Below are 12,491 nucleotides of genomic sequence, written 5' to 3'. Positions count from 1 at the left end.
CATGTGCGTGTGAGGAAACTACCCAAGGCTAGAGCAAGAACCACCCCAAAGGGTAGGCGGCAACAATGGCCAGTACTCACAAAGGGTTGCAGATAGTCCCTGCTCCCACCAGCCATTGGAAGACCTCGTGATTCATGGGATACCGGGTAGAGTACGGACAGGAATCTTGGCCTTGGTCATGGGGAGGAATTAGCCCTTGACTAAACACTGCCCTAATCCCACCCAACAAATCCTAAAAACATGACCCAAAAGAATCAGACTGTTTCCAAGTAACCTAACAGTGTCCCAGAACAAAGCTCAAAACTATTCCTAAGAATACAAACTCACCAACACCCAAAAGATAAGAATCAGAATGTGTGACATTGGATCCAAAATTACCAGGCCTACAAAACAGCAAGAGACTCTAACTTATAATGAGAAGAAAAGTCAGTCATTCAAAATGATCCAGGACTGATGTAGATTATAGAATTAAAAGACAAGATCATTAAAATAATTGTTATGCATATGGCATATGTTATGGATAGAGGTGGAAAACACAGCTTCTGAGATTTTTTTTAATATACTTCATGAGATTAAAAGCAGTTTAGACGTTGCAGAAGAAAGATTAGTAAACTTGAAGAAAGAGCAATCAAACTACCTCGAATAAAACACACAGAGCAAAGGGGGGAAAGATGTCACCACCCTAAAAAAAAAGAGCGAAATACTAGGACCCTATGAGCCAGCGTCAAGTAGCCCAATACACGGGCACGTGGAGTCCCGAGAGGAGGGAAGAGAAGGGGGAAATGCAAAATATTTGAAAAAATAATGGCTGAAATTTTTCCAAATTCAATGAAAACTGCAAACTCTTAGACCCAAGAAACTCAACAAACCTCAAACACAAGAGACATGAAGCAAACCATACCAAGGCGCAAAATGATCAGATGGCTTAAACACAGCAGTAAAGAGAAAAAAACCAAAAAAACAAAAAACAGAGGAGAAAGATGAGGATATATCAGATTTCTTGTCAGAAACAGGGCAAGCAAGAAGACAGTGGAGCAACAACTTTAAAACTTCTTTTACTGAAAGAAAAAAATAGCTGTCAACCTAGAACCTGCACCCAGCAAATATAGCTTTTAAAAACCAAAGTGAAATTAAAACTTCTTTGGGCATATCCAAAAATACGCACTACAGGAAATGCTAGAGAATGGCCTTCAGACAGAAGGAAAGTGATTCCAGATGGTAATGTGGGCATACACCAAGGAATGAGGAGCAAGGGGAATGGTGGCCTCATGTGTAAATACATAATATTTTTCTTACTATTTAAATCTCTCAGAAAGATAACTGAGTGTACACCAACACTCATAGCAGCATTCACAGTTAGTTAAAGGTGGAAACAACCCAAATGTCCATGGACGGATGAATAAAGAAAACGTGTATCAGGGGCACCTGGGTAGCTCAGTCAGTTAAAGCATCCGACTCTTGATTTCAGCTCAGGTTGTGAGCTTGGGGTCATGAGATGGAGCCCCCCATCAGGCTCTGTGCTAGGCGTGGAGCCTGCTTGGGATTCTCTAAAAAAAGGAAGAAAGAATACATGTATCCAGGTAATAGGATACTCTTCAGCATAAAGAGGAAGGAAATACATGCCTACAGCATGGATGACCTTGAAGATATTATCTAGGTGAATAAGACACAAAAAGACAAATGCTGTCTTAACGTGAAGTACTAGATGAGTCACATTAATAGAGAAAGAAAGTAGAATGTTGGTGACTGGGGCAGGTATTAAAACATTCTAAGGAAGAAGAGATCACCTCAATATAATATAGACTTTTTAACAAAACAGTGAGTAGCTTTAAAAAAAAAAATCAGAATGAAATAGGAAAGCTTGCTGATGGTTGGGTGGTTAACCAAGTGGAGTCTAATTCTGAACTGGCAGATCCAGAAACTCTTTTATAAGTGGATCTGGAGTTGATCAGATAATCAAGAGTGGCTTTTGTGGGCCAGAATCAGACATAAAACAGTACATGAACCACAATGTCAATTTGTGAATTTCACAAAGGAATATACCATGCTAATGAATTCTCATATCTACTCTCTAGGGTACTTCCTTTCTAGTATCAAGCTATGTGAGAAGTCAAATTAGTAATCAGAACAATCGAAAAGTGTTGAATGGTTTTGAGAATTACGTCATCTGCTTTAGAAAAGCCTGGTGTCTCTGATTCTGTCTTTCCAATGATGACAATTTGATGTCTGACAGCATGTCTCTCCCTGGATTCTGCTGGATAAAGGCTCAAAATTCTTAGTCATGCTCCTGTGTTTCTAAATTCAATAAAAAATAATATTTCTTCACACTATAGCTTAGATTTTTTTTTAATTTGAGTATAGTTGACACACAATGTTACATTAATTTTAAGTACAACATAGTGATTCAACAACTCTATACATTACACTGTGCTCACCAACTGTAGCTATAGCCAGTCACCATACTACACTGTTACAATATCATTGACTGTATTTCCTACGTTGTCCCTTTTATTCCCATGATGACTTCTTTCCATAACTGGAAGCCTGTTTCTCCCACACCCCTTTACTCATTTTGCCCATTCCCCTTACCCCTTTTCCCTCTGGCAACCTAGTTTGGGTTTTTTCTCTGTATTTACAGGTCCGATTCTGCTTTTTGTTTTTTTATTTATTTGTTGTTTTTTAAATTCCACATGTGAGTGAAATCATTGGTGGTTGTCTTTCTCAGTCTGACTTATTTCACTTCACATAATACCTTCTAGGTTCATCCATGTTGTTGCAAATGGCAAGATCTCATTGTTTTTATGGCTGTGTGATATTCTGTGTGTGTGTGTATATATATATATACACCACATCTTCCTTATCTGTTTATCTATTGATGGACTCTTAGATTGCTTCCATATTTTGACTATTGTAAATAATATTACAGTAAACACAGGGGAGGGGTGCAAATATCTTTTTAAATTAGTATTCTCATTTCCTTTGGGTTAATACCCAGTAGTAGAATTATTGGATCATATGGTATTTCTATTTTTAATTTTTTGAGGCGTGTCCATACTGTTTTCCACAGTGGCTGCACCAAATTACATTCCCACAAACAGTGCATGAGGGTAACTTTTTCCCCACATCCTTGCCAGTACTTGTTTTTTCTTGTCTTTGATTCTAACCATTCTGACAGGTGTAAGGTCATTGCAGTTCTGATTTGCATTTCCCTGATGATGAGTAATGTTGAGCATCTTTTCATGAGCCTGTTGGCCATCAACACATCTTTGGGAAAATGTCTGTTCAGGTCCTCTGCCCATTTTTCAATCAGATTGTTTGGGGTTTTTGGTATTGAGTTTAGATAATGTCTTTTATAGAAATTTTTCAATCCCAAGCATGTGCCAAGGTAAACTTAATATAATTTCAGTAAAGCCCTCTTCTTTATGCCTTGATTCTTTTTTTTAATTTTTTATTGTTATGTTAATCACCATACATTACATCATTAGTTTTTGATGTAGTGTTCCATGATTCATTGTTTGTGCATAACACCCAGTGCTCCATGCAGAATGTGCCCTCTTTAATACCCATCACCAGGCTAACCCATCCTCCCACCCCCCTCCCCTCTAGAACCCTCAGTTTGTTTTTCAGAGTCCATCGTCTATCATGGTTCGTCTCCCCCTCCGATTTCCCCGCCTTCATTCTTCCCCTCCTGCTATATTCTTCTTCTTTTTTTTTTTTTTAACATATATTGCATTATTTGTTTCAGAGGTACAGATCTGTGATTCAACAGTCTTGCACAATTCATAGTGTTCACCATAGCACATACCCTCCCCAGTGTCTATCACCCAGCCACCCCATCCCTCCCACCCACCCCCCCACTCCAGCAACCCTCAGTTTGTTTCCTGAGATTAAGAATTCCTCATATCAGTGAGGTCATATGATACATGTCTTTCTCTGATTGACTTATTTTGCTCAGCATAACACCCTCCAGTTCCATCCACATCGTTGCAAATGGCAAGATCTCATTCTTTTTGATGGCTGCATAATATTCCATTGTATATATATACACATCTTCTTTATCCATTCATCTATTGATGGACATCTAAGCTCTTTCTATAATTTGGCTGTTGTGGACAGTACTACTATAAACACTGGGGAGCACGTGCCCCTTCAGATCCCTCCATTTGTATCTTTGGGGTAAATACCCAGTAGTGCAATTGCTGTATCATATGGTAGCTCTATTTTCAACTTCTTGAGGAACCTCCATACTGTTTTCCAGAGTGGCTGCACCAGCTTGCATTCCCACCAACAGTGTCGGAGGGTTCCCCTTTCTCCGCATCCCCCCCAACATCTGTCGTTTCCTGACTTGTTAATTTTAGCCATTCTGACTGGTGTGAGGTGGTATCTCATTGAGGTTTTGATTTGGATTTCCCTGATGCCAAGCGATGTTGGGCACTTTTTCATGTGTCTGTTGGCCGTTTGGATGTCTTCTTTGGAAAAATGTCTGTTCATGTCTTCTGCCCATTTCTTGATTGGATCATTTGTTCTTTGGGTGTTGAGTTTGATGAGTTCTTTATAGATTTTGGATACTAGCCCTTTATCTGATATGTCATTTGCAAATATCTTCTCCCATTCTGTCAGTTGCCTTTTGGTTTTGTTGACTGTTTCTTTTGCTGTGCAAAAGCTTTTTATCTTGATGAAGTCCCAGTAGTTCATTTTTGCCCTTGCTTCCCTTGCCTTTGGCGATGTTTCTAGGAAGAAGTTGCTGCGGCTGAGGTTGAAGAGGTTGCTGCCTGTGTTCTCCTTTAGGATTTTGATGGACTCCTGTCTCACATTGAGGTCTTTCAACCATTTGGAGTCTATTCTTGTGTGTGGTGTAAGGAAATGGTCCAGTTTTATTCTTCTGCACGTGGCTATCCAATTTTCCCAACACCATTTGTTGAAGAGACTGTCTTTTTTCCGTTGGACATTCTTTCCTGCTTTGTCAAAGATGAGTTGACCATAGAGTTGAGGGTCCATTTCTGGGCTCTCTATTCTGTTCCATTGATCTGTGTGTCTGTTTTTGTGCCAGTACCATACTATCTTGATGATGACAGCTTTGTAATAGAGCTTGAAGTCTGGAATTGTGATGCCGCCAGCTTTGCTTTTCTTTTTCAGCATTCCTCTGGCTATTCGGGGTCTTTTCTGGTTCCGTACAAATTTTAGGATGATTTGTTCCATTTCTTTGAAAAAAGTGGTTGGTATTTTGATGGGGATTGCATTGAATGTGTAGATTGCTCTAGGTAGCATTGACATCTTCACAATATTTGTTCTTCCAATCCATGAGCATGGAACGTTTTTCCATTTCTTTGTGTCTTCCTCAATTTCTTTCATGAGTATTTTACAGTTTTCTGAGTACAGATCCTTTGCCTCTTTGGTTAGATTTATTCCTAGGTATCTTATGGTTTTGGGTGCAACTGTAAATGGGATCGACTCCTTAATTTCTCTTTCTTCTGTCTTGTTGTTGGTGTATAGGAATGCCACTGATTTCTGTGCATTGATTTTCTATCCTGCCACTTTACTGAATTCCTGTATGAGCTCTAGCAGTTTTGGGGTGGAGTCTTTGGGGTTTTCCACATAAAGTATCATATCATCTGCAAAGAGTGAGAGTTTGACTTCTTCTTTGCCCATTTGGATGCCTTTGATTTCTTTTTGTTGTCTGATGGCTGTGGCTAGGACTTCCAATACTATGTTAAATAGCAGTGGTGATAGTGGACATCCCTGCCGTGTTCCTGACCTTAGGGGGAAAGCTTTCAGTTTTTCCCCATTGAGAATGATATTCACTGTAGGTTTTTCATAGATGGCTTTTATGATATTGAGGTATGTACCCTCTATGCCTATACTCTGAAGAGTTTTGATCAAGAAAGGATCCTGTACTTTGTCAAATGCTTTTTCTGCATCTATTGAGAGGATCATATGGTTCTTGTTCTTTCTTTTGTTAATGTATTGTATCACATTGATTGATTTGCGGATGTTGAACCAACCTTGCAGCCCAGGGATGAATCCCACTTGGTTGTGGTGAATAATCCTTTTAATGTACTGTTGGATCCTATTGGCTAGTATTTTGGTGAGGATTTTTGCATCCATGTTCATCAAGGATATTGGTCTGTAATTCTGCTTTTTGATGGATGGGGTCTTTGTCTGGTTTGGGGATCAAGTCTTTTTAAAACAACCACTTTCCATTAACTACAGTTCTAAATGTCCTTTAAGGTGGGAGACTTCTGCAAATAGCTACTCTCACCCGTAATGTGTTTTCTGTTGGTCTGACTCTTCAGGGGAGCTTTATCTCTGACCCCCTGTGGTGTTGACTAAAACTATAAATAGATCACCAGAAGGATTTGGGCAAGAGCCAGGTGATAGGGAGTTTTCTTTGGTTGAGGATTTTAGCATGGGTCATAGAAGAAAAAGATGAGAGCTCATCTAACACTGAGTCTGTGATCCAATTTTTTTATTACTTTGTGAATTTATGAGAACAAAAAAAATGTTCCTATGCCATCATTATTTTAATTAAGTTTGAATTTACAAATTTATGTATGTATGTTAAAATTTTTTCTTTGCCACTTTGATTCTGCTGTTATGCAACTTACAGGTCTTTCTTTGGTACATGATGTCCTTCCCACTCACTTGATCCGTTTTAAGGATGATTTGAGTTGCTAAAACACAAGGTAAAGATGTATGACCTCTTCTCATTAGAAATTACATTTTTCTATAAAAAGGAATGTAGTATTTCTAAACAGCCCTTCAATAAAATTGCTGCTTTCAGGTTTTTGCCTTTTTGGTTTCCAAATTAACTCATGGATAGATCACAAAAAGGAAAGTACTCTCCACTTTACCACCATGGCTGGCCTATTGTTTTTGACTCTTGTGTGACCTCGTGAAATTATGCGACACGCTTTTCTTTTCTCATACTCATGTGCAGCACACCTATATTTCTTATGTGATTTTGCCAAAGATGAGGAGCACTATTTTTACTTATTACTCACGTTCCACTTTAGATGCTCTCTAGTCTCCCAACTCTAACATGGATACAAATGATTAGTGTCCTCCACCATGTGTTTCACAAACCAGTGTTCTGTTGAATGTATTCATGTGTTTTTAAAAAGGATCCCTTGTATCGTATGTGGGAAATGCTGGGTGAAGCAGTCAAATATGCTATTTAAGTGCAGAATTCTCAAAGCCTTTAATATATTCATGGGTTACAAATATCCTAGGGGAGGCCATGGTTTGCAGGGTTCCTCCAACCAACGTGACTTGGAACCCTTTCTTTCACAAAGCATCACGTGAGGCTGGTGTTGTGCAGAACAACTTAGAAAAAAACTGAAGTGGGAGCTCTACAGTCACCTTGTTTGAAGTCTTCTGACAAGGGCTTTTCCCTTTTATGGCAAAAATCATTGCTATGTGAGGTAAATAATTATTACCAAGAGTAGTCATTAGTTTACCACATAGACTCTACTTTACTCTTAATTACAGATACCATTTTTGTCAAGTTGAAGACTGAAAAATATGCTTTGGTTACAAAAGCAGTGTTTGGCAAATTGATGGATTTCTAAAACTATGAGGCAGAAGGGAGAAGACAGTTGAAAACCTAAATTTTAGTTTGCTCTCCTACCTACAGCGGTATACCCTGCTGTGTCCTATCTTACCAAACCTAATTTAGTTAGCTGTATATCCTACCAGAGGTAACAGTGTGTTCAAATTAGTCTCTAACTTCTTTGTTTGCATCTTGAAAATAGGATCTGGGGAGCAGGGATGGGGGAATATGTTATCACAGGTGCACCTTCTGTTTCACTTAGGGGAGGGGTTTTTGAGTGCTCTTTGTTGTTTTGCTTTGCTTTTCCTTCTAGTCACTGAGAAATATGACTTTATAGTTGTTCAAAAATTGTTTTGTGCTCAGTTTTTTTTCTTAATTTATTATTTTTTTAAAGATTTTATTTATTTGACAGACAGAGACACAATGAGAGAGGGAACACAAGCAGGGGGAGTGGGAGAGGGAGAAGCAGGCTTCCCTATGAGCAGGGAGCCTGACGCAGGGCTACGATCCCAGGACTCTGGGATCATGACCTGAGCCGAAGGCAGACGCTTAACGACTGAGCCACCCAGGCGCCCCTTGTGCTCAGTTTTGATTTAAATATTACCTAAATCTAAGATTGAAACATCCCAATTAGCTTGTAATTAATTCCTTATTTATAAAATGTCCTGTGGTTAATTCCCCCTGTTAGGGGAAGATTGACCTGCAAATTGGGCATTCTCTGACTCTCTCATAAAGTAGCACTCTACAGAATCACATGTATATTTTCTCCCAATCCCATTATCTAGATTTATTTTCTTTATGTTTATCTTTATATGAAATTATTTTCACGTGTTAGTTTCTTACCTAGCTCAACCCCATCTACTAGTCTCAGATTCTTATTATAACCAAGAGCTTCATATCATTCCTTTGAATATCAGCGGCAGCTGATATAATATTATATCAATACATTATATAGTACTTGAAAATGCACATTGCAATTTTGAAAAAAAAATTGTCAAATTATTTAATTTAAGGAGACGCTTACCAGGATGACTTTTTTCTAATTAATTGGAGCAATGTGCTGGATTTAAAAATATAGGAAAAAATAAATTCAATACCATTTTTAGATGTCTGATTATAGAAAGACCCCTTTTCTCAATGAAAGTGTAAATCTAAAGGTTTTATAAGGGTAGTATGACCAAGTAATACGGTGTTGCAAGTACAGACACAAAGGTTTCTCCTAGATCCACTCAGGACAGTTCCTCTGGCCTGTCAGCATTCTGTCTACAGAGTATTGTAGTGACGGCTGCTGGCAAAGGGCTTGCCCTCCAGGAATATAGATTCTGAGGGAAAAATTAACTCATGGAAAAGACTCTTTATGGGGTGAAAGAAAATGTACAAATAAATCTCAACAATTCCAACCAGAAGAATAAATAATTCCAGATGAGCAATCCATGTGCTTTTATTTTTTTAGATTTTATTTATTTGAGAAGAGAGAAAGCACGAGCAGGGAGGGGGACAGAGCGGGAAGCAGGCTCCCCGCTGAGCAGGGAGCCCGACATGGGGCTCGATCGCAGGACCCCGGGATCATGACCTGAGCTGAAGGCAGACGCTTAACCGACTGAGCCACCCAGGCGCCCCGCAATCCATGTGCTTTTACAGTGCCTGCTATGTTAGGGAGCTTTTTATTGAAGAGATCACTTCCTGATAGTCTTCCAGCCTCAGAAAAAAAAAGCAAGAGTCCCCACTTCCTCTTTCTTCAGTGAAGAAATGGAGGTTTTCCAAGACCACACCGGGCAATGGGGACTTAAGCTGGCCACTTGGGACATTTTTTTTCACACATTATTTAACCTCCCCAGTGTGCTTCCATGTTTTCCAGTCATCAACACTGATTGACTCATGTGGGGAAGAGCACCTCTTGAAATTGTCCTGTCAGATTAAAAGTGGTCTCAAAACCAACCGGTCAGCAAGGGTAGAGTAAATGCTATAGGCTGCCCACTTCTGTACTGGGTGCTGTGAGGTATAAGAAAAAGGCCTTCAGATGATAATGACCCTCAAGGAACTTCCAATCTGGCTGGAAGACAGAATTACTGTCTGTGAAATAAGAAGGCAGTAAATATGAATCTGTCCTGGGTATTTGAGATGTTATGGTGTTTTGTTTATGTACTTGTATTGAGGTATAATTTTTATACAAGTAGATGCACGGATCTGAAGTATAGAGTTCAGTGAGTTTTGATGAGTGTGTACACTCATGTAAATCACAACCCTATCCAGATATAGAACATTTCCATCACCCTGAAAAGCTCCTTCATGCCCCTTCCCAGCCAAGCTCTCCCACTACCAAGGGCAACCACTCTTCTGACGGCCTTTACCATAAAATAGTTTTGCTATTTCTTGATCTTCATTAAAAAAAAAAATTATACAGTTGAATATGAGATTTTTACTTCGTTTTCAAGTAAATTCATAAGTTTTATTTGTCACTATTTTGGTAACCTATTTGTAGCTATTTTACAAGGGAAAGAGCTTTTTTTATATACTTCCAATTTTCAGATAACCTGTATAATCTTTTATAGTGGCTGAGTTACTTAGATCTACATTCATGAGGTTATACTAGATTATCACAAGATTCATAAGTAGAATCAACATCCTGTGCCAAACACAGCTTCAGCTACAAATTTAAAAATTCAATGTTCTACACAACTGTTTTATCAAGTATATTCATGACAAGTATCCATGGTCCAAAAATTACAAGTGTCCTTGAAATTGCTAAAACTTTACAATTATTATGAAATTATTATGAAAACTTTTGCCCTTTTAGTAGAGAAGTGTAGATACTAACTAAATTTCACAATGAGAAGGTGATAAGGTTAGATTTAACTTTATTGTCTTGGAATTTATAAACATCAGCAAACCTGCCCTATCTTTCTTTCCAAAAAAAAAAAAAAAGTTTGGGAGAGGATCCAGCATTTTATGTTAGCAAAAGTGCTTAGACAACAGCTCGTCATATTCTTGATTGTCATGCTTTAAAAGAAAAACCCTGTGCCCTTTGGTTGTGATGTTAATTTTTCGTTTTATTCTTAACTCTATACGTATCCTGTATATTCACTCTATAACTGTGTAATAGAAGGTTAGAGGAAAGAATGATCTTTTTTTACTTTAGAAATTTTAGCAGTTTTATAATGGAATGAGAATTTGAGCAATATCTTTAAATACAGAGAGGTAAAAAGGAGAGTGGAAAATCATAAACATTTAAGAGAGAGCATAACATGAGGAAACCTGTCAGACAGGAGCAGAGCCCTTAAAGAAATAAAGTTTAAAAAGGAGAATAGTGGGGTGCCTGGTTGGCTTAGTTGGTAGAGCATGGAACTCTTAATCTTGGGGTTGTGAGTTCGAGCCCCACATTGGGTGTAGAGATTACTAAAAAAAAAAAAAAAAAACTTTAAAAAAATAAAATAAATGAAAAGGTGAATAGTGGGAGATAGAAAAACTCTTGAAAGTCAGATAAAGGAATCCTAGAATCTGAGCGTCAGGGGACCTTGGAAACCTCTAGTCTTTGTACTCAAAGCAGGAGTCCCCTCTACCACACCCACATCAGGGGTCCACCTAGCTTCTGCTCATATCGTTTCTATGGGGGAGGGGAATATTACTGCTTTTCCATGTGGCCCACTCTTGTTTTGGACAGTAGTAATTACGAGGCATTCGTGCCATAATTCCATAATTCATGCCATAATTCATAGGCACTAGGAAGGCACTGTCCATTTTTAAACATGTAGGTTTTTTAAAGATTTTATTTATTTATTTTTGCCAGAGAGAGAAAGAGAGCAAGCCCAAACGAGGTGGGAGAGGGGCAGAGGGAGAAGCAGACTCCCCGCTGAGCAGGGAGCCCAACATGGGACTCGATTCCAGGACCCCAGGATCATGACCTGAGCCGAAGGCAGACACTTAACCAACTGAGCCACCCAGGCGCCACTGAACATGTAGATTTAATGACATACTCAATATACTTTAGGGAATTTGGTCTGAAATACACCTACCCATTGCATTAGGAAAGGGGCAGAATGAGTCGTTTCAAATAGAGCTTACATTTTTTACAGTTTTATTGAGATATAACCACATACCATACCATTCACCATTTTCAAGTATACAATTCATTGGCTTTTAGTGTATTCCAGAGTTGTAGATCCATTACCACAATCAGTTTTCAAAAAGAAATCCCCCACCCCTTAGCTGTCATCCTTCCAAAGCTTCCATCTCCCCCAGCCCTAGGCAACCAATAACCTACTTTCTGTTTCTACAGATTTGCTTATTCTGGATATTACATGTAAATGAACTCTTGCAGTGTCGTCCTTTGGGACTGACTGACTTAGCATCATGTTTTTAAGGTTCATCCATGTTATGGCATGTATCAATATTTATTTCTTCTTGTTGACAAATTATATTCCACTGTGTGGATATATCATATTTTATTTATCCATTCATCAGTTGATGGACATTTAGGTTGTTCCTATCATGATTAATGCTGCTGTGCACATTCATGCCCAAGTTTTTGTGTGGCTATGTCTTCAGTTCCTTGTGTATATACATACGAGTGGAATTTCTGGGTCATATGGTAATTCTATATTTAACCACTTGAGGACCTGCCAGACTATTTTCCAAAGTGACTGCATCATTTTATATTCCCACCATTAGTGTGATGAGGGTTCCAATTTCTCCACATCCTGGCCAACATTGGTTATTATCTGTCTTTTTTATTATTGTCATTCTGGTGAGTGTGAACTGGTATCTCACTGTGGTTCTGACTTATATTTCCCTGGTGGTTAATAATGTCAAGCATCTTTTCATGTGCTTATTGGCTATTTGTATATCTTCTCTGGAGAAATGTCTATTCAAATTCTTTATTTGTTTTTTTGTCTTTTTATTATTGAGTTATATATTCTAGGTAAAATACATACTCTATTCTTTT

The 12,491-nt window shown here is 38.5% G+C and overlaps 1 protein-coding gene across 2 annotated transcripts in view; it reads left to right on the top strand.

Annotated features, from left to right (window-relative positions):
- The window catches only part of MYO1D (myosin ID), a 364,669-nt gene that overhangs the window by 217,432 nt on the left and 134,746 nt on the right, over positions 1–12,491 (top strand). The gene's annotated exons all lie outside the window — the stretch shown is intronic.

This window comes from Mirounga angustirostris, unplaced genomic scaffold, assembly GCF_029215605.1.
Source record: "Mirounga angustirostris isolate CCGP_5_RB_7025 unplaced genomic scaffold, mMirAng1.0.hap1 SCAF_17, whole genome shotgun sequence".
Lineage (NCBI taxonomy): Eukaryota > Metazoa > Chordata > Mammalia > Carnivora > Phocidae > Mirounga > Mirounga angustirostris.
This window is presented reverse-complemented; position numbering and strand designations above follow the sequence as displayed.